The following is a 9,472-nucleotide window of genomic DNA, read 5'->3' as shown; positions in this document are numbered from 1 at the left end:
TGAAATACAACCGAACTGGAAAATGCAAATGCATAAATTATGTATTTTCCATTATCGTTTGTTTGATTTTTGATCAAAACCGTTTTTCCCATGCTAGATAAAAGATCAATTGCAAATAAAGCGAAGACGTTAAAGCAATAGCGTTTCTTTTAAAGAGATACAAAAATGCCGTAAAGTTCTGTCGAGACAAGGGCGAAGCAAATTTAACTAAGATCTGGTGATATATTTTACCAGTTGGGAGCGCAGATGGTTGCCAAACGCCAATACAAATTCTGAAATTTGAAACTGTTTCGGGAATTTCTTGGTTTTGCTAAACAAAAATCTGACAACTTTTTTTCAGTTTTTCGACTTATAATTTTTTCATGAATAAATGTTATAATTTGTACCGGTGGCTCTGTGGAAAACTCTTTATCACTGTGACTGACAAATTTGGGAACAAGCATTCAAACTTCAAAAATTTACGGCACCTGAAACTGTTCGCTAATTGTTCACAAAATAGTTACAATACTTGAATGCAAGTGCTAATTTTCTAGTCTAGGGGTCACATTTCTTTTGATTGCAGTTAGCATATGCGTCTAAATTCAATGCAATGGGTCGTGTTTAGTTCGGTTTTCGCCTACGTTTCCTGATTCCCTCACCAAGATATTGTTACCAACATAAAGTATTAAGTTTAGACGCATAAAACGTCAATCAAATTACATATCTCGGTCGTATAAAACTAACACTGTCTGAAATAAACAATCAATAGTAACACAGAAGGTGAATTGTTGGGAGTTAATTAAGTGTAACTCGCCAACTGCTGCTCTGAAGTGTCAATATACAACGACTTGTCTGTTGTAATTTTCAATCTGCAGAAGCTGAAGAGACAGACACGTCTATAGATTCGATTTAATGAAAAAATGTGGTTGATATTAGCAGCAAACATGGAATATATTCTGAAGTGCATGCTAGAGTATGGTATAAAGCAAAAATAGTTTAGACGACTATCGTTTTACCTTTTCAACAGTTTGAAATAAAAACATCATTTTCGAGCCAACTTTGAAATTTTAAAGTCATTATCAAATGGCATATGTTAGATTCTCAGATTATTAACAGATTAGGCTACAAAATACAGGTCTAATCTCATGCTTAGACATACTGAAACCTATAAGAGTAGATTTGCGATCAAATAATCCTATTTGAAAAGATTTATATCAAACAGAAATAATGAATTGATAAACATGTAGTTCCTAAGATTTTAGCAAACCTCACAACACATGCGCAGAGATTAATTAGGCTCTATGTAAGAGTTATACTAAGTTGATAAGAAAACTTTGTGATTGTCTTTTTTTACTAAAATATTCTAAAGTGTTTCTCATAAAATTTGTACGACTGCTACCCGGGTGGAGACGCTCGACTTATGTTTCGACTTTCAAAGTCCAGCTCGTGCAGTTTTGCGATTGAAGTTCCGCGGTCGAGAAGCAATATTAAGTCGAGCACAAAGTCGAAACAAACCCGATTTCGCTCGAGAGAGTCGAAACATAGGTGGAGCTATTTCGAGACATACCCAATTTCGGTCGAGAAAGTAGAAACATAAGTCGAGCACAGTTGAAACATAGGTCGAGCACGGCCGAAACATACCCGATTTCGGTAGACAAATTCGAAACCGATTTTTATTAGCTGCTCTGCGCAACCGTAAAAAAAAGTAATTTTACCAGCCATTGTGCAAAATTGGGTTCCCCACAGAGCAAAAACCTATGTGGAATTTCTACTTGTGAAAATTCTATTGTCGTCTTATTAGCCGGTCTCTGAAATAAACGCTCTAATGCCAAAAAACAGAGGCGAAGCAGAGGTCTGCATCACACTTGATAAGGTCAAGCATAAAAAGGATTAGTTTTTGAATGAGTCATATTAGGAAATTTTTAAAAACTGTTCGAAACATTCCGTACAAAATTTTGGGTAGAATTCAAAGTGAAAACTGAAAGCACTTGGGGAAAAAGAAAGCAAAAAGCAACCGCCAAAAAAAACAGAGTCATTTTGTTTTTTAAGGCTCTTTTCCTCCTTTAAATCGATTTATATCGATTTAAATTGATTTAAATGGATTTATGCAACGGTGTGAAAATGATCAAAAACACAAAAACGCAAAGAACCATATATCTTTGCCATTTATCAAAAGAATGGCAAAGATATATGGTTCCGGCTGAGGTAATTGACTTGTTTTTGACTTAATTCGGTCGAACACACAGACGTTGTTCGGCCCAAATCGTGGTCAAAAACAGTCCTTTCGGTCGACCGCTGTTTCGAAAAAAGTCGAAATCATGGTCGAAAGAAACACTTGATAGTCGAACACAAAGAATGGCCGAGACAAAATGACACACAATGTGTGGTCACAGCATAGTCGAACACATATTATGGTTGAAGCATAGCAAAACACAATGTCGAAAGCAGTTCGAAACAGTTGAACTCAAAAAACGGCTATATAAAAGTCAGATCATAGACATCAATTTTGGACAGAAGTCCGAAATGCAATATAATGCCAAAAAACTAACTATAAAGTCAGCGAAGTTGTGGATTTTTTATAAAATGAAAGTTTTGTAAAAATAGATAACTCTAAAAATAGATTTTTTTCAAATCGATACCAAAAAAGTCCTCAATAAAAACTTAAATTACAGCAGAAGGGAACTATCCGAAAATTTTTCTTTTCTTTCGCATTGTTAGGATTATTTATATACATAATACACAATATCAGGTCGAAACAGTTTTCTTTGAACTTAAAAAAAAAACTGAAATGGATTATATTTTTATGCATTTTCAAAAGAGTTGCCGTTACAGTTATTTATGAGTAAAAAAAAACCAGCCGAAAAAAAAAACCAACCGAATTTGCGCAGACATTTGAAACAGTCGAAAAGAGACGTCATATGACTGAAAATTGCGTGAATGATGTAATTGTATGCTACATAGCAAGAGAGAGCTCGGAAATTCATTTTAATCAAGAAAAAAAGGTCAACTAAATTTTCGAAATTTTTGTTGAAAACCCGCCCCCCTCGTGAAAAATTCAGATTCTAGATACAATTCTGGTTTGGCTGGATATTTTTGAATGCACTTTAAGAGCATCCATTTTTGTATATCAACAATTAATTTTCAAGAATTAGGAAACAAGATTATTATGGTGAGATTGTGATGTCCGCTACGTATTCAATTGTATCGTTGAAGTCGAAAAAAAAATATATTTATCTAACATATACATAAATCAAATTCGGCTGGTTTTTATGGTAGTTGATTTACTGGTTATATACCACCAGTTAACTGTTGGTGTATTATTTGATCGCTCTCGTCAACTGGAGGAGAATATTGAACAATTTATTTCTTTTGATCAAACAACGTGTTTTAATTTTGAAGCTGCAGTGGTTACTTCCTGTAATTTGACGCAAGAGAATAGTGTGGTGGATGTTATTGTTCCGACTTTCGATACGAAAGTAACGGAATATTTGTGCTCGGGGTGTGTTTTTTTTTTTTCTTCAGACAAATTTCGACTTTTTAACTAGCCGTTTTTGACGTAATTTTTTATATCATTCGAAAGCTATTGTTGTCCTGAGCTTGAATTTGAAAAGATATTTTACCTGTGATCATTTTTCGTAAAGTTATGGGGGTTTAAAGATTGCCATTTTGGCCAATTTGGGACAATTAACGCGCGATAAATTTCGCGCTATTAACGCGTGAGCGAGATTTAATCCCTCTTAGAAATCGTTCCAAATTGGTTCAAGGAAGCTTATATGCCATAATTGATTTGTTAATAGGCGCAAAATCTATCACTTTGTACTTAATATGACGTGTGGGGGGGTGTTTTTTTAAAAAAAATCCAGAATTTTTTCAAAATTTTTTTTTAAATTTTTTTTACATTGAAAATTTTCATCTTATTAATGCTCCATAGACCTTAAAAGGCAGTCAGAACTTTCAGGGCTTCGCCCTGATACGAGCAGTCTTGTTGGATTTGCTTCTTTATAAAAAAGAATGAAACATACTGATAACGACTTATTTCTAAACACGAAAGGAAATTAATGCAGAAATAAACAACCCTTTGAAGACGACCCTATGGAAATTCCGTGTAAGAAAAACTGGTCAAAACATGATGGTCAATGAACTGCATAATCTAAATGACTGATAATTTATAACATGATTAATCGAAACTGATTTGTAAAGAAAAATGAAGCAAATTTTTTTTAGAGTTTTCGAGAACCTTCTCGAATTTTATTGTTACGACTTTCAAAGAAAAAGACGGTATGTTTTTTCTACTCGGTCGGACTAGCTTTTAATTCAGTCAGTTTTGAATTTTAAACAAGGCGCTCCTGACAGAAATTTTTGAAACAGAAAATAGCTAATTGGGCCAATTTAGTATTATAAACGGGTGTTATACTGCGTTTTTCTAACATGATAGCAGTGGATTCAGTCGAACTGCTTGTATATCTGAGCAAAACCCTGAATATTCAGACTGCTTCTTAGCAGATCTCGAATATTTTTTTTAATTGAAATTTTGATGAGTTGAAAAATTTGGACCGCCAATATTAGATACAAAGTGCTTAATTTTGAGTCGAATTTGAATGACCAATTAGATTGCCTCATTTCAGTTTGGAACAATTTTGACTGCGAGATAATTCGTCTGAATAAATCGCGTTGAAACTAATAACGATTAATTGAACGATTCCAACCGCATTTAAGGCAAAGGCATGCATATTCGCTCGCTAATCCGAAATTTTTGTGATCGATTCGCCGTCAACTTTTGTATTATTGTTCTGAAAAAAAAGACTCCCCAAATCACCTTCGAAAGTCGGAATAATAAGGCCAAACTAGCTAAGGTTAGACATTTGGTTTTAATATTGAACACATCCCTATTTTCAATAAATAAAATAAACGGGGATAAATGAAAAAATGAACAACTTTGCACTTTTTGCGATTGTTTTTTTTAAAGAAAATGAATGCAAAAAGTTTTTCAAATTTTTTGCTTTTCAATTCTATTAGATAGCTAGAAATAAAAGCGTGTAATTATTTGACGATTTGATTTTTGAGATCATTTTCACTTAAAGCTCCCAAAAAAATTCTGAAACGCCAAAAAAATTATTCGAAATGAACTTCAAATCCTAACGAGTTTCAACAAAGTGTGAATTTTGAAATTTGCTAAAAAAGTGAAAACTGAAAAAGCAATGTAAAGAAAAAGCAACGAAAACTATAACTAACGATTATCTAAAAAAATGCGTTCTTAAAACAGCTAGGGATATGTCATAAAACAAAAAAAAGTGGATAAAAATAAAAAACGAAAAAAAAATAAACAAGTTTTTGACCCCTTATAGCAAAAAAAACTACTTAAAAACCACCAAGTAAAACTTTGATTTTTTTTACTTAGAACTGATACCCCTAGAATTCATACTCTTGAAACTAAGCTGTTTTTTCAGCTTCAAATCAAAGTACATTTTTCGGAATTTATCAAATTTTCTATTTTTTTCTAAATCAAGTTTTGTAACAAATCATGGTAATTTTGAATGATTAATTACAAAATTGTATCAGTGATTGTAAAAAAGAATATATATGATTTTGAGGGGGGGAGCGCGCGCCGAAAAACGCGCATTTTTTTGGTCGAAATTTTCCAAAAAGTGCCTAAAAACGCCTTTTTTACCTGTTTTTTTTTGAAAAAATTTGCCTGCGGCTCAGAAAATTTTTCACTGAATAGGGTACTTATACTATTTTGGGAGAGCTCGGAAAATCAAATTGATCAACCTAAAAGAAAAAAGTCGGCAAAATTTTTAAAATTTTTCGGAAATTTTTTTTTGTCAATGAGCCAGCGGTGGGAATGTCTTGTTTTGCCCGCGATGTTTCTTTGTTTAATTTGAGCTACGACGTAGAATTTTTTGATGCTGATTTTGAAAATGATGTAAGCAACTCACCTGAAAGTTGTTGTTTAATAAAATGCCCTGCGGAGAATCATCTTTTGCAAAAATTTTTTGAATAAAAATAATTGATAAAAGATAAATGAGTTGACCAAATTGAAAATTCTGTTTAAAAAAACATCTGTCCTCGTTCAGCTTAAATCCAATCACGACTTAGTATTTCTCTCTTATTTGACCTAAACGATGAGTAATAATTTTTCGTAATGGTCTACTGAAAAATATACAGATTTGATGTACAATCAATGATAAGCCACCAGTTACTGCAGGAGCGGAAATTAAATGGCGGGGTAATTTTGCAAAAGTTTGCTCCTTCGACCACCAAATGAGTGCGCATTTAGTCATAAATTGCGGCATCCATTTGTGATTGAATCTAATAACTTTCCATAAGTACCAAACAAATAAGCAAAGCAAAAGTAATAAACAAATCAAAATTAATCTAACCAGACAACGTTTTCTAATCATGGCAAAAAAAGCAAAAATTGGAATTCAGTTCACTGTTCCCATTAGATAAAAAGAACAAAAGGCGTGCATCTTGTTTGATTGAAAAACATCTAAAAATCAATAATATCCCCTAAACAGCAAACTTTTGAAATTTTCCAATGCCTTGAAATTGAGACAACCCTTTCAATTCAGATATTAACTCTTCTAAATTATCCATAAAATGAGTTTTAAAACTCTAGGTTTTGAGCTATCAAACCTAAAACGATTCAGAGGTATCAAGTTTCACTTGAAAAACATAAGTTCAAGGAAAAAAATTTGGATCTCCTCACCTAAAGTAACAAGGCATCAACAAAACTTAAGGTTAAAATTTTCTCTACCTGATCTTTGAACAACGTGGGAAAAGAATGGAGTCGAAAAATTTGGGATCAACCGTACATCTACCCCCCTAATGCCCAAGTGAACTATCGTAGAATACCCACGCCAAGCTTATGTTTATTCTAAAAAATATTTCTGTATAAAATATATATTTCATAGAAACGCGCTAATAAAATTGTTTTCAACTTTTTTATGCGGGATTGAATCGGCATGCTATTAATTACCTAGATTAAAGTTTTAATTCAATTTTTTGAGTAATTTCAGTGGATTCCGCGTTCAAATAGCTGTAACGCAAGTTTTGTCGGCACATTGATTTTGTTTCGGATTCCGCTACGAGTGAATATAGGTAGATGTTCCGGATTCCGCAAATGTAAGCGGGTTCCGCAAATGTAAGATGGATTCCGCAAAATTATGCGGATTCCGCTTACAGTTTGCGGATTCCGCTTACAATTTGCAGAATCAGCTTACAGCTGCGGATTCCGCGACAGCTTAAGTTTACTAAACACTTATGTTAATATTTGTTCATGGATTCACAACTGTTCACAACTTGTTCACAAACAGGTTCCGAATTCAACACATTTTGGTGCGGATTCCGCAAAATTGTCTGTTTTGGAGCAATTTTGAGCAACACCGTGTTTTAGCTAAATGTCCGTGGAATCCAAAAAAGCAAGGAAGATCAAACAAAAATAGCAATAATGCGGGTTCCGCGACAAAACTGATTTTTGCTGTTGCGGAATCCGCTTACAATTAAAAAAGCACAATTTGGCCTCGTAATGTAACTTTGAACAAACCTAGGCTATACTCAAAACCTTTTTTCTCCCCCTAGATTGGTTTAAGGTGGAGGAACTGTACAGTTGATCTAAAAATTGCAGCAGATATAATGGAATACAATTTTGGAAATCTAAGAGCGAAACAACTGTTTGAAAGTTACCAGATAAAAAGTTGGCCTAGAAAAAGCTCTCCTCGCTGCTTGCACTAATATAAAAGTCTCTTGTAATTTTGTGGAACTGTTTGCTACGCTACCAATTCTGGTCAGTTGAACCAAAATAGTTTAACTTTTTCTAGAAGAAATGATACCTATTTTTGAGTAAGAGATGATTTTCCATTTAGAATTCAAAACTTTTCTAAAAGTAATACTTAGAAAAGGGTACAAAAGGCATATATTCACTGATTTATATGATTTTTTTGCACTTTGTTTTCACTAATGATTAAAAACAATGTGCGTTTCAATTGACGTGTATATTATTTCCAGTTTCAGTTGAAGCCTTTTCCATGGTAAACTTCAAGTTGATTGTGTTTTTTTCACAAATTTGCTAACCAAGTATTTGACAAGTTTTCAAAAAATAATAGTTGAGGTTTAAAAACATTAGTCGAATAATAAAGCTCAGGGTATCAAAAAAATTATGTCAAGAATGACTTTTTTGTTGTCGTTGCACTTTAATTTGAGATGCGCGCAATTAACCTTAAAAAGCCCTGGAACTAACTCGAAAAAAAATGATTGATAAATCATTCTTGTGTATATAAATGAGCATGAGAGCTATTTTACAACTTCTGAGGCGAATAGTTTTGGCTAAAGTTTTGTAGCAGAATTAGTTCTCCAAATCAAGTCTTATAAAACCTTTCAGCTCTATTTCCAAAAAACAATTCCCAATCTTGAAAATAAACGGCAAGAAAAGTTACCCAGGTCAATTTACAGAAAAGATTAAAACAAGTTGGTGTTTGTCAGTTGTTCAATCATCATTCGCAAATATCAATAAAAAACAGTCACTCAAAAGTTTTCTTAGAGTAAAGCATAGAGTAAAGCGTGCTAGTTTTTGACAGGTGTTCAGCGCTTATTCTCAAATGCCCATACATTAAAAAATTACAAAAATTATTTTTTGATTGGTGGAAAATAATAGAACTTGGCTTAAACACTGCCACCAAACCCATTGATTCATTTTGATAACTTGGGTGAACAAACCTTGTGGTCAAATACTAATTTTCTTAGAAATCGAAAAACAACTGAGTGAACTTAACACTCTATCTAAGTTGTAAATATTTTTTTCCTCAAATAAGATAGCTGAGCTAGCAGATGGTGTAAAAATCTTTGCTAACGATTCAATTTAAACAGTTGTTTCAATTAATATACGCAGATTAGTGTATTCCGATTTCCATTGCGTATATTTGCTTAAATTAGTTTCATAAATAACTTGCACTCATAAAATTATTATTATCTTCTTTTTTCAACAGTCAGTTGCTTACTTTTATATCGAAGAAAAAATTAGAATAAGCTAGCAATCTATTGTGGATGAATCAGCTAGTGTAAAAATGAATCAATCATTGAATCAGCAAAAATGTAAAATAGCAAATCATGCCAGCGATAAATCAGCGATGTTCTATGATGAGTCAGAGATGAATCGGCGATAAGGCATCGAAGAATTAGCGCTTGGACATTAAAAAATTTGTTGATCTTTTTGAAAATTGCTTATGTTTGCGCAAGCAAGTCAACCAAAATTTAACTTTATTTTTAAAATTTTTTTTCTGAACTTTTCTTTCTAAAATTTTCACTCTTTTTAAAATTTTTACTGAACAGTGTTGAAATAGCATTGATCAAAGCCTGATTCATCGATGTCAATCTATGTATTCACACTAGTTCAGCTTGAATTTTTTGTGAGCATAGCCCGCCCGAGTCCAAGGTTAGGCGTAACTAATCGATTATGAAGGATTATAATGTTATTTTGTTAAACAATTATAATTAT

The sequence above is a fragment of the Symsagittifera roscoffensis genome, chromosome 6, assembly GCF_963678635.1.
Source record: "Symsagittifera roscoffensis chromosome 6, txSymRosc1.1, whole genome shotgun sequence".
Lineage (NCBI taxonomy): Eukaryota > Metazoa > Xenacoelomorpha > Acoela > Convolutidae > Symsagittifera > Symsagittifera roscoffensis.
Note: the sequence above shows the minus strand (reverse complement) of the source record.